This window comes from Sinohyriopsis cumingii, chromosome 9 (assembly GCF_028554795.1).
Source record: "Sinohyriopsis cumingii isolate HCF-2022 chromosome 9, ASM2855479v2, whole genome shotgun sequence".
Taxonomy (NCBI): domain Eukaryota; kingdom Metazoa; phylum Mollusca; class Bivalvia; order Unionida; family Unionidae; genus Sinohyriopsis; species Sinohyriopsis cumingii.
The window spans coordinates 61,967,621-61,993,314 of record NC_142969.1 but is presented as its reverse complement, the minus strand read 5'-3'; the positions used below and the strand labels follow the sequence as shown (position 1 = coordinate 61,993,314).

The following is a 25,694-nucleotide window of genomic DNA, read 5'->3' as shown; positions in this document are numbered from 1 at the left end:
TCACGTTTGCCCTTCAACTTGACCTTTTTTGTTGACATACGTGGCCTTAGCTTTCATTTCCTTTCGTTTTTCTCGTCGAACAAAGAAGATATTTTGTAAGGGGCCAAAATAAAGATGGTCACACATTGAGTCTTTAATCTTTGATCCTATGTTTGCTTTAACATTCAAAAATTACTAAGCCTTGAAATGCAATGCAATTCTCAAGTCATCTCCATAGTTGCCGCAAAAAAAGCTTAACTAAACTCAACATTTTACGATTCGAATTATATGCCTTTATGTAACAAATTTTTTTATCTGAAACTGGCCTTAATTTCTGCTTGTCCAATTAAAATATGAAGGAAATAGAAAGATCATAAACGACACAAGGAAAAAATACACTAAATACAATAATTACATAATTTTGGTTCAAGTTGATCGCTTCTGAAATGTTGGAGCACCCAACGTTGCTGAAATATTGACAGTTGTGCACACTGAAGTGTCCGAATCACTAAAGTATTTATAGGTTTGCATTTTCATGTCTTGGAATGATGTGATCATAACAGCGCACTTAGCTGGCTAAGTGAATAGGGTATAACTTGATCTGCAAACAAAAGATAGCAGAGCAAATTAAAATCTCCTGATAAATTTGATTGATTCTCAATAATTCAAGAAATAAAACATTTATTTTTACGTTTATTATATGCTTAAGTTTGAAATACAGAAACTCATTGGCGAAATAATTTTCATATTTTTTCATTCCTATATTTTCCCATGTGAAAAATATATCCTTATATTTTCAGATGTGAAAAATATATCCATATATTTTCACATTTGAAAATATAAGATTTCCCATTATGACATGCGAGGCTTGATTGTGTATGCCTACAAAAGTTGTACCTCCTACAACAGCAAAAAAGCCGAGTACTTTCCTTGCTAGAATAAACAAATAGAACCTGCATTACATTTCAGACATGGAAATAATTCTTTGATAAATAAAATTTGACTAGATACCGTTCGCGTATCTCTGACGTTATTTCCCTTTACTTCCTTGACAACAACGATAAACCCACTATGATGCATTCCTGAATCAGACTTGCATTGTTTTCAGATGGCGTCAAATAGCTTACAGAATGACAAAAATCTAATTTACAAATTAAGTCATCCCATTTTCTACAACTTTCCTAAGTTGTATATTTATATGATCAGGCTTTTAAAATGAGGTGAATTTAGGAAAAGGTTTGGGGTAAGAGTGTTGTCTCAAAGAGTGAGTTTAATCTCCTAAACTTCGATTCTTGAGCAAGTTTGGTATATAATAAAGCCACTCGTTAAACTGTCATGTTTTTTTGGTACCACACTATGAAATATATCCGGTATGTCACGACAAACGACATAGTTGCATGGGTTTCTTTTTCTTGTTCAAGAACAAACATATCTGGCAAGAATAAAAGAGCTACCAGACAATCTGGGCCAATCAAAAGGAAATCAATACGCAAAAACAAATTCTGGCTATTTTTTGGTTTATCAAATTAAGCTATAAATTCATTTAGGAAAAGTCAGTGATATGATCGTTGGGTCTCTTCTCTTGGACAAAGATGTTGTCGTGTTTGTTATTCATATTTCATGCCAGAAACAAATTATCAATATAAGAATGTCCAGAAGAGTTTATAGATCAACGAAATTGCCAGCACCAATCGGGATGACTATGTCGTAAGTTTGCATCAATATGCAAGTTGACAATCTATTTGACCGATAACGATTGAGAGGCTATGACTCGTATTACTGAATTATACACATTGGTTGCTTTAAATTATATCCCCAATCTCTCTCTCTCTCTCTCTCTCTCTCTCTCTCTCTCTCTCTCTCTCTCTCTCTTGATCATTGGGTCCGTTCGGAATATTGTGCTCCCTTGTCTACGAATGCATGTACAAGGTTTGATCAAAGGATAATTTACAAAATGACATTATACGTATTCAGGTTTGTTCTATTTCTGATCTATGAACAACTCCATCAGATTCCAGATGTCCAACAGTAGAGACCCAAAGATCATATCATTTTTTGCCGATTGTTACAAAAAAAATAATCTATGCACCAAGTTTGGTGGATGTACATTCAACGGTTGAGGAGGTGATGTGGTTATAGACGGGCACACGGACTGATGGATACAGATGACTGATGAAAATACCGTTCATTGAAGCGTGGGGAAAGATGTTTGCCTTGTAACACATTTACCCCATGTTATCCAAACTGTTCACGTTTTATTTGAAAGAAATTGCTGCCTGAAGAGTTTGAAGCACCTCTGACCAAGAGTTTTGTCATTAAAACCTCATTCGAATAATATGTATGTATGTATGTATGTATGTATGTATGTATGTATGTATGCAAGTATGGATGGATGGATGGATGGATGGATGTAGTATGTATATATGTATGTATGTATGCATTCATGCATGCACGCACGTACGTATATATGGAATATTTTCGAAAATGTTTAAACTTCTGAATTTGTTACTTTGTAAGAAGGAAGAACCTGTGTGATATGCTCTAAGACTGAAATGTCAAGGGCGTTCATCCAATGGCTTATCAAAATCTTTATTTGCCAAAATATTGGAAAGAACATAATTTTCGCATGCACATTTCACAAAGTTGAATTGTCTTTACGTTTTCACAAAGCATTATCATTCTAAACTACATGACACGCAACAGTACGCGTCGGGCCAGTTCTGCATTGCCTGACATGCAAGAGTGCGAATAAGGCCAATTTTACATCCCCGCTTCAGTTTCATATTAGCTTTCTAAGCAAATACATTTAATACGATATAAGTCGTAGAAATGTCAAGCAGAGCAGCTATGTGGCAGGTAAGTGAAGATTATCTTCTACTCTAGGAACTAAGTTGTGCTATGTAGAGTTCTTGTGCTACATACACGTATAAGTTTTGCTTTAGTGACGATATCATATTTATTATGCAAGAAGAATGGAAGATTGTTCATGAATGATTGTCTTCCCAACGACATATCTGAAGCAACTAAACAGCATATCCGGACCATCATAATGGCATATCTAGACCATCAAACGGCATATCCGGAACATCATAACAGCATATCTAGACCATCATAACGGGATATCCGGACCATCAAACGGCATATCCGGACAATCAAAACGTTCATGCAGCAGAAACGATCAAACAAAAATAGTATCATTTAGTTCAGTCTTTTTAATGTAAGTAGAATAGCACCGTTGAAAGTAATTATGGATTGTTTGGCACCCACGGCCTGAGGATGTATACAAGTAAAAATAAAGAAATGAAGGTTATGTTTTTAAATGGAAGAAAGGCTGTGGCGACCTATAGTTATTTCCTGTCATAATGTGCAATAGACAATTTAGTATTTTATCAGCAATACTGTGTGGTATTTTCCACCTCAATCTCTTCCTCCGCTGCACATGATGTCAACGTTTCTGGACATTTTGTGAAATGTGCAGTTTCATATATCTCAGACAGTATTGCCTTCCATTGTATTCAAATACATCCCTCTTTGTCGCGGAAATATTTTCGTTCTCCTTTAGGTTTTTCTTGCCATTTCACTTTAGTCCAATAGCTCATCATCTTCATTTTGTACCTCCAAAAACCTGAAGTGGAATTAATTAAATACATGTAGTCAATATGTCAATATGCATCTTTCTAATGACTAACATTTCAAAAATATACAATCATGAGTTCAGTTTGTGTGTGTGTGTGCGCGCGCGCGTGTGCATATATATATATATATATATATATATATATATATATATATATATATATATATATATATATATATATATATATATATATATATATATATATAACAATAAATAAGGCAATTGGCGACCTTACATATCCGAGCTCACCTACACCATCGAGTCGATTTAAAATTTCAAGAATGGCTGCATCTGTTTGTTTGGTCCTGAGTCGAAGATATAATCAATCCCAAAGGAGCACCTCACCCCCCATTTCACAGTAGGAAAGGACGATGAAGCCTGTCCTAATCCTAATCTCATCTATATGTTTTGGTCGAGTGTTTAGTTACATTATGACTGCATTTGACTGTCACTGTGTGTGTGTGTGTGTGTGTGTGTGTGTGTGTGTGTGTGTGTGTGTTTGTGTGTGTGTGTGTGTGTGATTTGGGTTTTGAACGAAGATTTAAAACATTTCAGTCATAACGCTACGATGTCTGCAGCGTGGCTGTTTAGAGTGATAATTAGCACTGGAACTTCATGTCGCAGACATGTAGTATGATGTCCCACCCAGTCACATTAACCAGACACCAGGCCGACCAGTCCTAACACTAACCTCTAAATGCAGAAGGCCATGCGAGGCAGCTGTTAGTGCCATTTTTGTAAGTCTTTGGTATGATTCGGCCGGAGATCGAACCCACGACCTCCCGCATTGAGATCCATTTCTTCAGCAAGTTTATTGAATTCTCATAACCCCATCAGACTGGATACAAAAGCGAAAATCCGCACCAGAAAACCTTATGTTTGTTATGGAAACATTTTTGATGTTTTAGTACGGATTATTTTCGTTAAAAAAAAATTGGTTTATATAAAATATCCATGACCAATTGTTTTTGTATGACTACGTCAAGCGTTCTAAAATAGAACTACGTGCATGACAAATTTCGGATACTACTCATGAGGAAGTCCTAGGATTTTCCGAAACAAACTCATTCACATATGCAATTTGGTCCAAACGAACAAAGTTAGGAAGGGGATTTTCCGATCCGTAAACGGGGCCTATGTGTACAGTTCACGGGTACAGGTTATCATTCCATTCTGTAGCAAGAAGGTTATTTATTTTCAAAGCTATTTACATTCCCATAAAGTGGACAGTTGTAAGGTCTTTGAGTTAGCGATGTTAGTGTTGCTCATATCATTTCACTTGATATATCTGCTTCGTCTCAAACAATGTATGTGGCCTCTTTTTCCAACTAAAATAATATATGCATGAAAGTCGTTTACAATATGACAAAACATTAGCACACTGTGTAATTTTATATTTTCATAAAAACCGAGCCATATAGTGTACATAATACTGCCTTACTTGCTTTACACGCCATCTGCGTCGTACTGTTCATTTGTATCCCCGTCCATCCTTACATGTATTCTTTTTTTCCCTGCTGAACGCTGTAAAGAATAAGGCATAAATCCTGACAGAGATCATACTGTTGGAAAAAAATCAATGAACGAATAATATATCCAAAACTTTATAAAACATTACACAAATTTCTCTAATTGACATTGACCGTCAGCTAAAAGCTGTGTACGTTTTGAATGCGTATATATTCTACATTCCCAGCTGTGAACACAGACCGAGCATACGAATATTTCACCCTTCTACCCAACCACTTTCAAAAACTAATGCAAATCGATCAGACACTCATGCGACCGATAATCAGCTTTGCATAAACGAGATACCTCAATACAATAACAACAAGTTTAGGAAGTGCGTCCCATTATATTATAAATAAGAACATATCTCACTTTCAGTTAATTTGAAGACAGTTTTGATTGGTTTAAATGGAAGAATTATGTACGCCTATTAATGAAGCTTAACATGTGATGTTATGCGCAATAATGGATACATGGTGGCGACATCAAGCACGAAGATAATAATTTAATAACTTACATATTTATGATGTTCAGAGTAACAAACGTTAGGTCAATTTTCCAAAATTTAGATTTATTCGTGAATTATGTAGCTATTTACTATATATTTACTCTACTCGCCCTCTAAATCTTACTGGACCGAAGAAGTATATTACTGGCCCGATGCAAAATCTTAGTGGACCGATCCAATATCTTACTAGACCGATGCAATATCCTACTGGACCGATGCAATATCTTACTGAACCGATCCAATATCTTAGTGGACCAATGCAATATCTTACTGGACCAATGCAATATCTTAGTGGACCAATGCAATATCTTACTGGACCGATGCAATATCTTACTGGACCGATGCAATATCTTACTGGACCGATCCATTATCTTAGTGGACCGATGCAATATCTTACTGGACCAATGCAATATCCTACTGGACCGATGCAATATCTTACTGGACCGATCCAATATCCTACTGGACCGATCCAGTATCTTAGTGGACCATTGCAATATCTTACTGGACCGATCCAATGTCTTACTGGACCGATCCAATATCTTACTAGACCGATGCAATGACTTACTGGACGATGCAATATCTTACTGGACCGATGCAATCTCTTACTGGACCGATGCAATATCTTACTGGACTGATCCAATATCTTACTGGACCGATGCAATGTCTTACTGGACCGATGCAATATCTTCCTGGACCGATCCAGTATCCTACTGGACCGATCAATATCTTACTGGACCGATGCAATATCTTACTAGACCGATGCAATATCTTACTGAACCGATCCAATATCTTAGTGGACCAATGCAATATCTTACTGGATCAATGCAATATCCTACTGGACCGATGCAATATCTTACTGGACCGATGCAATATCTTAGTGGACCAATGCAATATCTTACTGGACCGATGCAATATCTTAGTGGACCAATGCAATATCTTACTGGACCGATGCAATATCTTACTGGACCGATCCAATATTTCAGTGGACCGATCCAATATCTTAGTGGACCAATGCAATATCATAGTGGACCAATGCAATATCTTACTGGACCGATGCAATATCTTACTGGACCGATGCAATACCTTACTGGACCAATGCAATATCTTACTGGACCAATGCAATATCTTAGTGGACCAATGCAATATCTTACTAGACCGATGCAATATCTTACTGGACCGATCCAGTATCTTAGTGGACCAATGCAATATCTTACTGGACCAATGCAATATCCTACTGGACCGATGCAATATCTTACTGGACCGATTCAATATCCTACTGGATCGATCCAATATCTTAGTGCACCATTGCAATATCTTACTGGACCGATCCAATACCTAACTGGACCGATCCAATATCTTACCAGACCGATGCAATGACTTACAGGACGATGCAATATCTTACTGGACCGATGCAATATCTTACTGGACTGATCCAATATCTTACTGGACCGATCCAATATCTTTGTGGACCGATACAATATCTTACTAGACCGATGCAATATCTTACTGAACCGATCCAATATCTTACTGGACCGATGCAATATCTTACTGGACCGATCCAATATCTTTGTGGACCGATGCAATATCTTACTGAACCGATCCAATATCTTACTGGACCGATCCAGTATCTTAGTGGACCATTGCAATATCTTACTGGACCGATCCAATATCTTACTGCACCGATCCAATATCTTACTAGACCGATGCACTGTCTTACTGGACGATGCAGTGTCTTACTAGACCGATCCAATATCTTACTGGACTGATCCAATATCTTACTGGACTGATCCAATATCTTACTGGACCGATGCAATGTCTTACTGGACCGATGCAATATCTTACTGGACCGATCCAATATCCTACTGGACCGATCCAATATCTTACTGGACAGATGCAATATCTTACTAGACCGATGCAATATCTTAGTGGACCAATGCAATATCTTACTGGACCGATGCAGTATCTTACTGGACCGATGCAATATCTTACTGGACCGATCCATTATCTTAGTGGACCAATGCAATGTCTTACTGGACCGATGCAATATCTTACTGCACCGATCCAATATCTTACTAGACCGATGCACTGTCTTACTGGACGATGCAGTATCTTACTAGACCGATCCAATATCTTACTGGACTGATCCAATATCTTACTGGACCGATGCAATGTCTTACTGGACCGATCCAATATCCTACTGGACCGATCCAATATCTTACTGGACCGATGCAATATCTTACTAGACCGATGCAATATCTTAGTGGACCAATGCAATATCTTACTGGACCGATTCAATATCCTACTGGACCGATCCAATATCTTAGTGCACCATTGCAATATCTTACTGGACCGATCCAATACCTTACTGGACCGATCCAATATCTTACCAGACCGATGCAATGACTTACAGGACGATGCAATATCTTACTGGACCGATGCAATATCTTACTGGACTGATCCAATATCTTACTGGACCGATGCAATGTCTTACTGAACCGATCCAATATCTTACTGGACCGATGCAATATCTTACTGGACCGATCCAATATCTTAGTGGACCGATACAATATCTTACTAGACCGATGCAATATCTTACTGGACCGATCCAATATCTTACTGGACCGATGCAATATCTTACTAGACCGATGCAATATCTTACTGAACCGATCCAATATCTTACTGGACCGATGCAATATCTTACTGAACCGATCCAATATCTTACTGGACCGATCCAGTATCTTAGTGTACCATTGCAATATCTTACTGGACCGATCCAATATCTTACTGCACCGATCCAATATCTTACTAGACCGATGCACTGTCTTACTGGACGATGCAGTATCTTACTAGACCGATCCAATATCTTACTGGACTGATCCAATATCTTACTGGACTGAGCCAATATCTTACTGGACCGATGCAATGTCTTACTGGACCGATGCAATATCTTACTGGACCGATCCAATATCCTACTGGACCGATCCAATATCTTACTGGACAGATGCAATATCTTACTAGACCGATGCAATATCTTAGTGGACCAATGCAATATCTTACTGGACCGATGCAGTATCTTACTGGACCGGTGCAATATCTTACTGGACCGATCCATTATCTTAGTGGACCAATGCAATGTCTTACTGGACCGATGCAATATCTTACTGCACCGATCCAATATCTTACTAGACCGATGCACTGTCTTCCTGGACGATGCAGTATCTTACTAGACCGATCCAATATCTTACTGGACTGATCCAATATCTTACTGGACTGATCCAGTATCTTACTGGACCGATGCAATGTCTTACTGGACCGATGCAATATCTTACTGGACCGATCCAATATCCTACTGGACCGATCCAATATCTTACTGGACCGATGCAATATCTTACTAGACCGATGCAATATTTTAGTGGACCAATGCAATATCTTACTGGACCGATGCAGTATCTTACTGGACCGATGCAATATCTTACTGGACCGATCCATTATCTTAGTGGACCAATGCAATGTCTTACTGGACCAATGCAATATCTTAGTGGACCGATGCAATATCTTACTGGACCGATGCAGTGTCTTACTGGACCGATGCAATATCTTACTGGACCGATGCAATATCTTAGTGGACCAATGCAATGTCTTACTGGACCGATCCAATATCTTAGTGTACCAATGCAATGTCTTACTGGACCGATGCAATATCTTACTGGACCGATGCAATGTCTTACTGGACCGATGCAATATCTTAGTGGACCGATCCAATATCTTATTGGACCGATGCAATATCTTACTGGACCAATGCAATATTTTACTGGACCGATCCAATATCTTACTGGACCGATGCAATATCTTACTGGACCGATGCAATATCTTACTGGGCCGATGCAATGTCTTACTGGGCCGATGCAATGTCTTACTGGACCGATGCAATATCTTACTGGACCTATGCAATATCTTACTGGACCGATGCAATATCTTACTGGGCCGATGCAATGTCTTACTGGACCGATGCAATATCTTACTGGGCCGATGCAATATCTTACTGGACCGATACAGTATCTTACTGGACCGATGCAATATCTTACTGGGCCGATGCAATGTCTTACTGGACCTATGCAATATCTTACTGGACCGATGCAATATCTTACTGGAGCGATGCAGTGTCTTCTTGGACCGATGCAATATTTTTCCACATATCCAATATTTTACTGGACGGATGCAGTATTTTACTGGACCTATGCAATATTTTATTGCACAGATCCAATACCTTACTGGACCGATGAAGTATCTTACTGGACCGATACAATATCTTACACAACCGATGCAGTATGATACCTGACCGATTCAATATCTGACTGGACCGATGCAATATCTTAAAGAGCGATGCAGTATCTTACTGGACCGATGCAGTATGATACCTGACCGATGCAATATCTTATTGCACAGATCCAATATCTTACTGGACCGATCAAAAAGTACAATTATTCATTTCGATTAAGACATCCATGACTGGATCAGACTTTAAAGTGCAATATTTGAATAAAGTATTTTAGCAGAGGGACCGGGGGACAAATAATAACAACTGTAAAATGTAGACAAGAAACGTCGAGAACAAATTCCATTCTAGATGTAACACATAATGAAACTGCGTTTCTTTATCAAAGGAAAATGTTTAGAAGCATATAACTTCCTATTTTTAAGTAGAAACTACCCCTTGTAAGAGTCGTTATTAAGGTGAGGTATAGCTGCAAAGTTATTTATTCATAAACAATGGATGTTATATTTCAAATCTTGCGTCAATAATGCTACAGTAAATGTCATTATATTATCTGTTAGTTTCACTCAGAATTTTTTTATATCGGTGTATAGTGAAAAATACTAAGCATTTAATTTTTTTCTCTTTGCTATATCTAAAGAAATATTGAAATGGGTTATGTGTGCAGAGGAAACATAATACTAAACTTCCTAGTTCATACAGGAATCAGGGTTGTGTCGAGTTCAGAAGCACAGTATCTTTAGAAAGTAAGCTCTTGTTAAGGTGTCTTTTGCATAGTGCAGTAAACTAATGCGGATCAGGTGACCATGGCAAAAAAAAAAATTATACACCTTTTTCTTTCAAAGACATTTGGTTTAGCTGGTTTTAAAGGTACTTGTAACACATTTTTGGCTATATCTTGCCAAGGAAATGGTAGTCAATTGCTTTTTATAAGGATAGGCCGAGGAAATGGTAGCCAAGTGCCTTTCACAAGGATAGGCTGAGGAAGCAGACCTAGGCTATTTTCGAACATATTCGTTATAACACGTAAAGAGACAACAACAGAAAGACACCTTCCTACAAAAAATTACAAAGTTAATTGATGGGAAGTTTGGGCCTTCGCTGGGCCTGACCTCCTCTTCTCCCACCGTTACCGCAACCAAATTTGCTTATCATCTTACAGATACTACTCGGGAGATAAAGAACCCGCGTACTAGGATATATGAACTTCAATGTAACTAGGATATATGAACTTCAATGTAACTAGGATATATGAACTTCAATGTAACTAGGATATATGAACTTCAATGTAACTAGGATATATGAACTTCAATGTAACTAGGATGTATTAACTTTAATGTAAGTAGGATATATTAACTTTATTGTAACTAGGATATACTAACTTTAATGTAACTAGGATGTATTAGCTTTACTGTAACTAGGATATATTAACTTTAACGTAACTAGGATATATGAACTTCAATGTAACTAGGATATATGAACTTCAATGTAACTAGGATATATGAACTTCAATGTAACTAGGATGTATTAACTTTAATGTAAGTAGGATATATTAACTTTATTGTAACTAGGATATACTAACTTTAATGTAACTAGGATGTATTAGCTTTACTGTAACTAGGATATATTAACTTTAACGTAACTAGGATATATTAACTTTAATGTAACTATGATGTATTAACTTTAATGTAACAGAGATACATTAACTTTAACGTAACTAGGACACGTTAACTTTAATGTAACAAGGATATATTAACTTTAACGTAACTAGGATGTATTAGCTTTACTGTAACTAAGATATATTAACTTCAATGTAACTAGGATATATTAACTTTACTGTAACTAGGATATATTAACTTTAACGTAACTAGGATGTATTAGCTTTACTGTAACTAGGACATATTAACTTCAGTGTAACTAGGATATATTAACTTTACTGTAACTAGGATATATTAACTTCCATAGCTCTGATTGCAAATGAGACGCCATGTGTCTTCACAAATGAAGCTTTCTTGCATTGAATGCATGATTAATTTGTCTTTCTATTTTATTAAATGTATAATGTACCTCAAAATAAAAGCGCATAAAATAGAATATGTGATGATGATAGCGATGAAACCCCAAAACGGCCAGGTGTCAAAAATGAATATATATAAAACTTAAAGTATGAGACAAGCTGAATAATTATATTTGTATTAAATTATCAGCGATACAGTTTTGGGGCCAACTTTGTTTTAACGACTGGCTCATACATCAAAGCAGCTACTTCACTTGCCTCATCGTGTTAGCCTTGAACATTTAAATTTTGCTTATTTTATATTAGAAGTCAAGAAAATTTCGTTAAGTGTCAATGCAACGAATAGGAACTGATAAACTTTAGCAACAATTAGAGTTAAAGAACTTTCTACTTTCACGTTGGCTTGCGTAATGTTGCGCTAAGTATGAGATAAAATAAAATTGTTCTGACGCATTGGATTACATTACGCGCCAAGTCTGATGCAATATGTTCGGCAATCATAATACAATTAGTCACATTTGTACCAACTCCATGACGGTAACTGCTTCATCGCGAGTGTTTACATGTTTCCTAAACAAAGTGGTCATATATAAATGTACACTGCCCCCGGTGGTTTTTACTGGTCGGAAGCTACAGCTATCTAAATCATTATCAAATTAAGTACCAGCCTGTCAATGAATACTTTCCTGAGACTAATGGCAATTTCATCAATCGTATGGCTAGTGCCATCCGAGGTCGAAAGTGTCCTTCAAAAGAACCAACAGAACGCGTCCGTATGGTGAGGATCGTGCGAGCGATGAGGTAACTGCCCAACAAGTGATATTGATCCGAGAAGGTTTGGATACAATCGACCATTGTACTGTATTTTCAGCGAGTATTCAATTGAGACGCTGTATGACTAAACAAGTGATTGGTCGCTCGAATAATTTCATTAAGAATTTAGAACAAAGAGAGGACCTTTGAATAATTTAGAAATACTGATTGAATTAAGATCACTTTGTTCCCCCATCCATTTCATATTTGATTGTCCATTGTTGTATTTCTTTTTTCTCATCTGTTTCCATTCTTAATCAATTGCCAGTGTAATGTATCCTCTGTTGATATGAATCTTTCTTTGCTTTGACATAAATTGAATGTGAGTTTGTTCTTATTTCAGTGCAAGTTGCATTATACAACGTAATGATTAGAGTTAATAGTTAACTAATTTGAAAATCCATCCCCTACATCAATACGTTATAAATGACTTGAGTGGTATAGGATTGTTGACATTTAGAATTTCGTGCTTTAAAAACACCGGGAAGAAATAATGGAATGCAGATAATAAAGTGTGAGACACGTAAAGATGAGCGCGTGTATGTGTGTGTGTGTGTGTGTGTGTGTGTGTGTGTGTGTGATATCGCTATGATATCTGCAGTGTTGCCGTTTATAGTGATATCTAGCACTGGGGCATCATGCCGCAGTCATGTAGCATCATGTTCCGCCCTGTCACACTATCCTGACACAGGGACCACCAGTCATAACCTCTTAATGCTGAGTGCCAAGCGAGGCAGCTGCTAGGATAATTTGTTTATAAGTTGTAGGTATGACTCGACCTGGGTTCGGACCAGTGACCTCCCGTATCCCAGACGGATGCTCTAACCACTTGGCCAACGGAGCGGTAAAGATACAATTTTCGTTAAATTGTATCAGCAGGCTGTTCCAGATTCGTGTGTATCAGTTTCATAGTTTACTTGGACTTTATACTAACTACATACTTAGATTCGTGTGTATCAGTTTCATAGTTTACTTGGACTTTATACTAACTACATACCTAGATTCGTGTGTATCAGTTTCATAGTTTACTTGGACTTTATACTAACTACATACTTGGATTTGTGTGTATCAGTTTCACAGTTTACTTGGACTTTATACTAACTACATACTTAGATGAGTGTGTATCAGTTTTATAGTTTACTTGGACTTTATACTAACAACACACTTAGATGAGTGTGTATCAGTTTCATAGTTTACTTGGACTTTATACTAACTACATACTTAGATGAGTGTGTTGCAAACCAGACCTTAGATGATTGTGTTGTAGACCAAACCTAACTGCAAATAGCTTAATACAGTCAGAAAGAAATGATAGCCGCGAGAAGCGTTTAAAACAGTTGTCGATGACATGAGAACTGCATGTTTCATAAGTATGCAACTTTCTTTACGGGAGAAACCATTGGCATGGATATGAAGAAGTGCAGAAAGAGTAATTTATCTAAGCCATCTCCATAGATGTGAATGAATGAACAAATAATAATTTATCAAATTTATTAATTTCACAAAGAAAACTATTAAGAATAAGAAGTTTGTATTATTATTTGTTGTTATTGGTATGGGGTTTAACGCCGTTTCTCATCGCAAGATAGGCTATATATGGAGGCCTGCATAACTGGTTGAAAAAGAATTCAGGAAAACACCGGTAAGAACCACTGACCCGCGGGAAGTTACTGTCAGCTTTTTCACATATCCAAATTAGCCGAGGCCGAGATTCGACACGATGCGGACAGAGGTGAGATGGCAGTGATCGGTAATGTCATGAGCTTTAGGCTACTCGGCCACCCGGGGCCCCTATATGCTACTCGGCCACCCGGGGCCCCTATATGCTACTCGGCCACCCGGGGCCCCTATATGCGATATTTGAAAACATAATGAACGTATAGCAAATTGGGTATTGGAGACCATAACGTGCCGTATAAGATTCTTTAACAATTTCCTAATGAGCAGAATAAAATGGTGTGAAATCCTTTTGAATGTTCAATGATATGCGCACTGACCATCACATGGACAACATCACTCACTCACCCGCCCCCGAGTGGCCGAGTGGTCTAAAGCGCTCACCGTTACGGATCACTGCCATCTCACCTCTGTCTGCGTCGGTTCGAGTCTCGGATTCGGCTAATGTGGTTATGTGAGAAAGCTTGCCAGTAGCTTCTCGTGGGTCGGTGGTTCTTTCCGGGGTTTTTCCGGGTTCTTCCTCCATCATTAATACTGGCCGCCATGTATAGCCTATCTTGTGCTGAAAAATGGCGTTAAACCTTACAACAACAACAACAACAACCAAAAAACAGCAGAGCGGATATATATTTTATATATTGTTTAATGTTTCTTTTGTTCCTATGTTTGTTTGTTTCTTTGTTCTATTTTAAAGGCACTATGTTGCGATACACTTACAACCTTCTGACCTTACGATATATCGTCCTTATTCTGCCATATTTTTTGTTACTAATGTTCTAATATAATGATATGAAATGCTGAGCGAGTGAATTGTCAATTAAGTCACCTGTTTCCAATATTAGTCGATTTTGAAACAACAAATTGCACGTACGAAAAATATCTTGCGGATGAAGACGGTAATAGAAGGAAACGGGCTTTCGAGCAAAATAAAAGCATCCATCAAATGTAAGGTTGTTATAAAACAAAATGCTGTTTTGACCTTCACGTAGACAAATTAGCAGAAACATGCTGTCTTTTCACATATTATGTCACATTTTGTCTTGTAAATGACTGCATTATGATATACAGAAGGCGTGACAATGCAATTTAATTATAGTTTTCTTCACTCCTGTTCTTAAAAAAAGATGAAATGTAGTTTTATTGTCTCCTGTACATCCATGAAAGTTTTTGTCTGAAAGTGACGAAACATGGTTATCTTTATCAAATTATAATACTGTTTTCCTTTCTAGATTATAAAAATTGGTTTTGTTGTTGATTGTATAGATTATGGCTTAACAAGAAGTGTTACTTAACATTTAATGAAACAATTGGTTTAGTATGTTATTATTATATTGTATCGAGGCAAGCAAATAAAAGTGCAGATTGCTACACAACAGCAGCCTGTCCAGACTGATTAGATATCGAAAATCAAACCAACAGCTGCTGGTCACGAGTCAACTATAATAATCAGCGCGGCTTCCTCTAAACAATAGTTTTCGCAAATTGACGTGTTGAACTGTTCAATCTTTGTAAACTGTGTACAAAGATTTGAGGAAGGGAGAATTTGAGTCCAAGGGTACAAAGTCTTTCCAGTGTACCAGTAGAGACACAAGTCACGAAAAAACTCTCACCCAAGCACTCACTCTACTTATATAAACAGACCTGGGGTGGGGTGATGCTTGCGACGTTTTACTCCAGTTGTATGCTTCTTTAGTACAATCTTGTGTGTGTGGGTGTGTGTGTGTGTGTGTGTGTGTAAAACCTTATTATTGCAGGTATTTGGTAAATAAATTTTGTACTAACTAAAAATCATCAAAGTAATGATTATGCGTGTTCTGTTCGTAGTAATCTTATGCAGTACCGCTGATGCTCGTACTACTCACAAAAAGCATGTACGCATTAATCTGTGATCCAGATTGATTGTTTTACATGTACACCAAACCAACGCCTCTGAAGCCCGAATTCACAAAAAAAAAAAAAAAACCCCGTACGCATCAATCTGTCTGTGATCTCTATACTTTTTATATGTACACCAAACCAACGCCGTTTAAGCTCCAATTCACAAAATCATGCTGGCATCAGAACGACTGTGATCCATATTTTGTGTGTGTGTGTGTATATATATATATATATATATATATATATATATATATATATATATACACACACACACACACACACTAAGCCTTTGAACCTCTTCTTCACAACAATACGGATAAACCAACACGGACAGATGTTGTCATTTTTTTGCAATGCTTTTGAGGTCATATCAAGTAACAGAAAACATTCATACCACTGCTGGACACTTTAGGCCTTGCATTTCATTATCACACACACCACTGTCCCTTCCCCGTCACTGCCACCACACACAGACACAAGCTCTCTATCTCTGTTTATCTGTCTCTGTCACACACACACACACACCGGAACGTTGACCCTAAAGACACACAAATTGGTAAAATTAAATCTAAAATATTTCGATGTGAAATTTGTGTACATTTGACCTTGGAACGTCATACCTAGGGACACAAGTGGGGGATTTACCCCTCCCCCCCCCACAAGTGGGGGATTTACCCCCCCCCCCCCCGCAAGAGTTCGAGTCGGGTCTCTGACGTTACAAAAAGAAATTACAGTGCCCCAACCTTTATGTGGAAAGAATAATAAACTATTTAGCAATGTGATAAAATACACAGAGCAAAAGGTTTGCCTTTTCATTGCCTTAGGGTATTTAGCATATTCCAGGTTAACGTAGGCTGGTTTACCATCTGTCCCGATGAGAGAAAGATACTGTCATTTACAACTTGTCGGCAACAGTATTTGTTCTGATTCCAGTCCATATGATAAAATCGGGAGCGTAAAGTCACTGAAACTATTTTACCTGAATGTGACATGTTTGAAGATGATTATCGTCTTGTTTATGTGAATAACACACGATGTTTGTCTCGATATGTATAGGCTCTGAAAATCCCTGTAGGCCGAAAGTAGCACATAAGGATGTTATCTCAAATTTGTGATCGTTTTGTGACTTTGCAGAGAGAGAGAGAGAGAGAGAGAGAGAGAAGGCGCACATTCAAACAAGAGAAAGACATCTAACTGGAAATTGAAAGTGTGTTCCATATATTGTAAGTGTACTTAATGAATAGAGTATTAAACTGTTTTACATTCAGTGAGAATTAACATTCTCTGGAGGTTTCTAGCTGCGTACTTCTTCTCTAAGCAGTTAAGAACATGAAGAAACAAAATATGTCATCTTGCAAATGGCATCGGTATAGTTTGATTCATACTATTTTTTTCCTTCTGGAGACATCTGAGTCCAATTACGAAATGCCGCCACAAATCGCAATTTACGGTCGCCAGTTGTATACAGGGTTTTGCAAAAAAGCAGCACTTTATTGGAGAAGTTACAGCCAGTGAAGTTTTACATTCTGATGTAATCATGTACATTGATAATAAACATACCTAAGATTAAGATTAAGGGTTCACCATGAAAGTTGCATACGACACTTGTGAAACTTCACTCCATTAGCAGAAAGAAAATCACGTTATACAAACTATTCTGAGATATGTTCTATCAGTCGAGACTAGTTATGTGAACTGCTAGGTCCATATCATGAAATATATCAAGTTAAAGATAAAAATGAGTCATTGAATTAAATAAACCATCAGTCATATTTGTAGTGGGTAATATATCAAGTGATGTGAATAATGACGTCATTTCTGCTATCAGATATATTTTATGTCCATACCTGCATCAGAGAATTCGAGAGTGAACACTACTTGCAACTGCAGCTTTGCGATGAATTACTGGCAACTTAAAATCCGTCACGAAAAGTAATTGTATTGATCATAACTGAACTCATCATCTTTTCTGACTGTGTTAGGATTGAATTTAACTTTTTATCTGCAAATTACTCAAATGTGCCTGGTTCATATTACCATCTATATATATATTTATAAGTAGAGTAGCCCAGCAACGGCCAATGTGGGTAAGTGAGAAAGCTTGCCAGTAGCTTCTCGTGGGTCGGTGGTTCTTTCTGTGGTTTTCCGGGGTTCTTCCTCCACCATTAATACTGGCCGCCATGTATAGCCTATCGTGTGCTGAAAAATGGCGTTAAACTCTACAACAACAACAACAACAAGTAGCCCAGCAAACAACACCTACGTTGATCTGCGTTCGTACAGTACGCAGGTATCTCATAGTCTATGCCATTTGTTCTACTCATTACTAATATCAAAATGGATAGATGCAGTTCTACCGGCGCAGTATGTGATTTCAGATCAAAGTATGTGCTACTTCCAGCTGAATTAATAAATAAGTATATGCAGTATTCCCATGCCTGGTTTTGCCCCTATCTTTCAAAGACTGAGTAACCTAAATATAAGTATTGCAGAATAAAAATTTTAAAGTTCAAAACTGCGCAGTAGTGTGTACCGAAGATCAGTTGGAACAACATTAGTATCAGAGAAGTGTGGACAAGAAAATGAATAAAGTTACCCAAAAAAATGGTACTGACATACATACACACATGTATAGCCAGAAAATTTAAAAATTAAAACTAAAAAACAATACATTATTCATTCTTTTTGACTAATAAATGCTTACATCGTTCTTTTTCTAAAGAAATAGCACGAACAAAATAATTTTAAATTACCTAGACAGTAGGTGGTGACAGTTGTGGTAACATTCGGTCAAAATGAGACATTTTCTTGACTGTGATTACTTTATTTAGAAAACGAAAGGAATCATAGGTACACTCTTGGGATATACTTTTTAGCTTCCGGATGTTTGACAAGTGTATGCAAGCGACTTCACTTGATTGAGTGTATGTGTCAAATGATGGCGTTAAGTGGGACTGATTTAAAATATTGGGAAAGGAAACACGAACTGGGAAATGGGTGGGTGGATTGAAGGTGGATGTATTAGAGAATTTGTCATGTAATGTCTGCTTCCTCATGACTTGGATGTAAAAACAGGAAAGTATTAAAAATATTAAGACATTATTAAGTACAAGGTGTCAAATCTAATATAATAACTTCATAGATTTTTTTAAAACCTTGAATTCAATGTTTTGACGAAAATATGTCGATAATCTCGTTTCCACCTATTATAAGAATATTTACAATGAAAAACGTGGCATAAAAATAATACGCCTTAACCTTCTTCTCACATACATTGTACCAGTGCCATATGTGTGCGATCGGTCAACATACATTGTACCAGTGCCATATGTGTGCGATCGGTCAACATACATTGTACCAGTGCCATATGTGTGCGATCGGTCAACCTTGCAATAGACTGACAATAGAGGGAATCTAATATCACTGATGCTAATATATCAATAGAAATTTTGAATTCCAACACAGCGTATGTGAAGACATTTTCTTTCACTCGACCCAATTTGAAAATGCTAAATCCAAAAGTACCTTTTGTTTAAAAGAAAACTTGAAACTTTGTGAATCTTTATTGCAGTTTGCCTTCTGACTTAGTTATAAAGCTGTTGCCACTGTTTAAGAATGGTATTTGTTATAAAGATAAAGGAGGAGAAAGGATAGTTACCAAGGAACTAATCTCTACAAATAATCAGTGGGTGACCTCTAACGCATAAGTTACAAGGTTAACGAATAAATAGTAACTGTATTATGTTGATGGGGATCGTCTTTACATACAATTACCATGCTCATCTATACCTACATACCTACCTAGGGTCAATTGTTGCTATATATATATATATATATATATATATATATATATATATATATATATATATATATATATATATATATATATATATATATATATCTGACACGCAATGTTGATTATCAAACTCATTCAAGATGTGTTTCAGATCCATATGTACACCAACCCCGAACTAGATTGTGTCTTATAAAACATTTCATTCTATGGTGTTCTAAAGTGATTTGTGGAACAATAATCCGCGTTTGAATCTTTAAACCAAGAACACTGGGAACTGGTTGTTAAACACTTCTCAGACATAGTCGATTTAAACAATTGTGCCAAATTTGATGAATAAAACAACATAAAGCATATTTACCTCTTATAAATATACTTTGTTCACAAACTATTATAGTTGAAAAGTAATATGAGATATAATTGAGATGCACAGATGATCCATTTTGGTTAATTGTATCTGTTTACAATCGTCAGTTTTTGAAATGCACAGATCTTGAACTGAACATTAATATCCGTTAATGGTCTAGGTAAACAAATCTAAGTAAAGTCTGACTAAAATCCTGTGTATTTCTTTAACCTATTTTAATGTCGTTTGTGCAAAAATTCTAAATATTTGACCATGAACTTAGTTCCAAAGGACAAAAGAGTTTAGTTGCAAAACTCGTATGAAATGGCGTGGATGTACACAATCAAGTAATGCTAAACAAAAATCCTTTTAAATTTTTCAGTCATTTTGTTCACTAGCCATTATAGTTCACACACTAACTTTATGATCTTTGACCTTGAGCCTTGGGTGACAGAATTATTTATATTGCATTAATCCGGAAATGTGATTCGGATGTACCAGTATGTCATGACCAAGTAAATTATATCGATCTGTGTTAAAGTAATGTGACAAGAAATAATACGTTGGTAAGAATCGAATTTTCTACCCTTGATCTTGAACCTTTCGGAAATATTGTCAAGATATATTCAGATGAAATGCTTGACCAATACAGCTAAGTATTTCTTGGCTTATCGTGAATAATACTATGTTTGTTCACGCACTCATCTCTTATCTCTATGGTTCTGGATTCTATCTCCGGCTTTGAGGGGTGCGAAGATAAGTGGTAGCTTATTTGAGTGAGTTTTTTTCCATAATGGTTTTGGTTTCTCTTTCTTTTCAAAGACAACGTATCGCCTGCATCGTTTCCCTCGTGTTCGATTAGCATAAATTCTTTATTCAGTAGACGTAAACTAGAATGAATTTTAATCATAATAATATGATTGAAAAAGTAAAGATAAAATATAGTATTTTAGAAGAAAAAAATCTGCTATATCTCTCACAGAATAGGTATTGACTTAATTTAGTGGCAAATTATTCCAATAAATCTTATCATGGAAAATTTCCTGGTAAAGAAAATATATAAATAAAACAGTTAAAGCAACATCCGCTTTACACCATTTGCGCATTATCATGCAACACGCTTTATTTTGATTTACTAGCATGGAGCAGGGCAGCTCTAACGGCATACAAATGCTTTCAAACATCAGATCTGATAGCTGCACAACAACATTCTATTGCACGCAAGAATGGCTGGCTGGATCTAAGCATATCTGACGACAAACAAATAAAGCAAGTACCAATGATGAATATTGACATTGGGCCGTTGCTGCACCAATTTGCGCGACACGGATTATAATTGCGACTGCGAAAAGATGTTTCCGTTGGGGTTTTTTTTTTGTTGTTTTTTTCAAGCAAAAATCTGTTGGCAGCCGCAAAAATGATACAAGTATTTACATCTTTAAGACTAAGATTTGAATTTCTTAAATCCAAAATTGAAGTGACTGTATGTACAATTTAAAGTTTATTTTTAAGTCTACAACACGAGGGTTGGAAGGTCATAGGAAATTCCCATGTTATTTTGTTGATGCTCCTAATAGATGGTTGACGAGAAATAACAAAATTCTCAGGAAGTATTAAGTTTCTTTCATATTTATTTTAATGTTTCATCACCCTTCATTTTGATAGCATTTTAGTATCTAAATTATACTGATATAATATTAACACCCATTTTATTGGCGTAATTTTACAGACAATACATAGTATGAGATCTAGACAATGCTGTAATCATTTTACGGAGAGACAGATATATATATATATATATATATATATATATATATATATATATATATATATATATATATATATATATATATATATATATATATAATCATACAATCGTGTTCTTTCTCTCCATAAAATGATTACAGCATGTAAGCACGTACTAAGTTGTCATGGAAAACCTAACGGAAAAACACAGTAATAGCCAAGCTTGCTTGTACAATGGAAAATCATGTATGTAAGGTTACATTTTAAGATACAATTAACAATTTTCAGACAAATTACAAAATCAAATAAACGCAAAAAAGAAGATAAATAAAACAGAATAGAAAAGAAATAGAGAAAGATAAAATTGGAATAAATAAATAAAAATTCGACAAAAGTGGGTCTGAGTCTGTGTAAACTGGCAAACACATAAAAATAAGCACAAACGAATTATTCAGCATAAAATAAATTATAAAAAGAGGCTGTAGATTCAACATGTTTACACTTCATTTTCATTTGAAGCATGAATGTATTATATTTTTATCTAGGAAATCTTAACGTTGTATATGTAACTATCTTAGATATTTAAGAAATAAACCCCATTTCGTACGGTAAATGAATATAAATTAGAATCATTAAATAGGAAACTTTATTTAATAACTAAACAATTATTAGTACTATAAAATTTTATATGTACCTAAATCTAATACTAGTTCTCAACAGACATAGAATTATATTTTATAAAGAAGCAAAACCGTGTGCATGTATATATATATATATATATATATATATATATATATATATATATATATATATATATATATATATATATATAACGACAATTTAACTCAGTCCATCCATTAAATAAAAAATTAATATATTATAAATAATAATTTAAACTAATAATTTCCCAACTTTTTAAATTTTCTGTATAATTGATTGATTGTAATTTTGCAGTTGTTTTGTTATAATTTTCCTCACTTTTACAGTGAGGAAATGCTATAAAAGAACTAACTAATGTACTCTAATAGCACTGAAACTGATTTCTGTTTAAATATGGTTTGCAAAACTTAATGTATCATGATGTATCCATGATGATATGGTTTGCACAACAACAGATGAGCACTGATTATGCATGGCGTCATACAGTAGTTGGAAACAATAATAGAGGAAATCACTATCATTGTTAAAAAAATAAATAAATAAATAAATAAATAAATAAATAAATAAATAACAGACATATATGGTAGCTAAGAACAAATCAATACTGGAACAAATAAATAAGAAAAAAATAAATCACGCAAGACGGTTATTTTAATGTTTAAAGACACCATCTAATGTCATTGATATGCTTGAAAATGAAAACAAAATCCATTTATTTAAGAAAAAAACATTATTAGGTATATTGGGAAAGTTTTCCTAGATATACAATAATTAGTAATTTAGATAAATATCACAGTTTTACAGGACGAATCCATCATTGTTGCTTATCCTAGCTGTATTGCTCTAGTAAATGTTAGATCATATATGTGAATTTTCCAAACAACTGGTCGATTTGAAATCCTTCTGAACGCCTCGGATGCTATTGTTTGAGAGCACTAACATGTCACCGTCAAAATGAGCGGAACCTTGACTTTCACCTCCTCGTTATCTAGCCCGAATTAACAAACTTTTAAGTGGATTTTATATTCCGAATCGTTTTAACATTTTTTTTTATAGGATTATAGTCAATAGTGCCACTGTACCGTACAGTTAATTTGTGAGATGAAACTGGCATTATACTTCAGTTTAAAGTACCACATAAAGTAACAAGAAATAATACTTCGGATACACTCTGAGAGAAACAAAACATCGCGGACTGATGTTACTATTTTGACTGGATCGAGTAAAAAGCGTGTATAATTTACATACAACAAAACGTTTTAGTCATCGGCCCGTTTGCTTCTCGAATCAAATGAAACTGAAATTAAATAAACGGAGGTGGTGTTTTTCAATCCCTTTACCCCGATTTTATCACTTGAAAAATAAATTAATTCAAGTGGATTTGACTCAAACCAAGCAGGAAGACTTCTAGTGCCCACTTCACAGACATAGCAAAAGGTTTTGGGTGAATTTTCAGCTGTATTAAATATACAGAACAAGTACCTAATCTCGATTTAAAAGCAAACGAAGTTCTCCACGGGAATACAGTCTCGATTAAGAAAAACTTTTCATAATACGCCGACATTTTCCATATACAATTTACATGGTCGAATTCACTAAGTCTAGATTTTAGGTCACTGGGGAAGAAGAAAGCCCAAACACCCCGTGGCTATGTAATGCCTGAACAAGTTTGATCCATTTACGATGAGTATGAAAGAGGATGGACGCTATAATGAAGAAAATGCAGTCTTTGTCAGTGTTAAAATACATGAAAACCTTGAAGCAATCAAATCCATAGATACAATTACTTTTGCAACATACTAATAATCAAAGTCGTGCGTCAATTTGGAATCGGCGCCTGTCGGAATTTTGATTCTAACCTTATCGTCAATTGATTCATAATGTCAGTATTAGTACAATAAGTGGATAAAAGTCCAACTGAATGGGATCAAAAGTAACCCCTACTGGTCTAGGGGACATCCTATTATTGTCTCTATTCTCATTGAAATAGGTTTAGCTGGTGTGATAAACAAGTCCGTTTACTTGTCGGCTTCTTCAAAGGGGAATCACGGACCCCCTTAGGAAGCATACCTAAATTTTCCCCACAAATTGTCTCTGTAGCAGCCAGATACATTTCAATTGATCTTAATAAAATTCAGTCATATATCGATTCAGAGATTTTAAGTGTGTAGAATTAATATATAAATATGCTACAATAACTATCTATAAAATTCCTAGAGGTGTACTTACCTATCTATAGTTCTGGTAACGGAATGTCAGTGTATGTCCAGTATGACTGAATGTTTACTGAGTAAAACGTCCTGGGCAGTCGCACCATACAAATGAAACCAGTCAGAACTCTCCACAGAAATTTAGTAGTAATTAAGCATCATTTAATAAAGTTTTAAAAGGCTCACTTCAATATAAGCTGATCTAGTTCGAACTAGGCAGGTCAGAAAGTAATGCATCCACAGATATGCTGGCCTTTGCCAGTACTGCCAGAAGTTTATTACTGCAAAGTGAGAAAATGGAGTTTCAAATGATTAGTGAGCCGTCGGAAAGGGAAATGACAGGCAATGAAAAATAACAGAAATATTGGCTATAATGTGTTTCGCATGAACTGAGAGACTTAACTGCCGGAGCAGACGATTTTTCAAACAGATGTAAATTGACACAAATAAAAGGCAATTAAAAGAGACTTTTCCGAGTAAAGTGATATAAATTATCCAGCGTGGATCAAAAGTTGGTAAGGTTTTAAATAATTTCTACAAATTGATTCACACCCTAACAACAGGTTGTATTAATCCATTGGACTCTCCGATCAAAAACCTGTCAAGATCGGTTGACTAGTGATGTTGATTGGTTGATGGATATCACGT

General features: G+C 35.9%; 1 long non-coding RNA gene across 1 annotated transcript; it reads right to left on the bottom strand.

The window, feature by feature from the left end:
- Positions 1-3,173: 3,173 nt before the first annotated feature.
- LOC149791908 (uncharacterized) lies at positions 3,174-25,585 on the bottom strand. Its single transcript, XR_016423434.1, has 3 exons — positions 25,066-25,585; positions 5,055-5,137; positions 3,174-3,604 (listed from the first exon to the last, which is right to left on the bottom strand). It is a non-coding gene; the product is annotated as an uncharacterized LOC149791908 (long non-coding RNA).
- Positions 25,586-25,694: the final 109 nt, after the last annotated feature.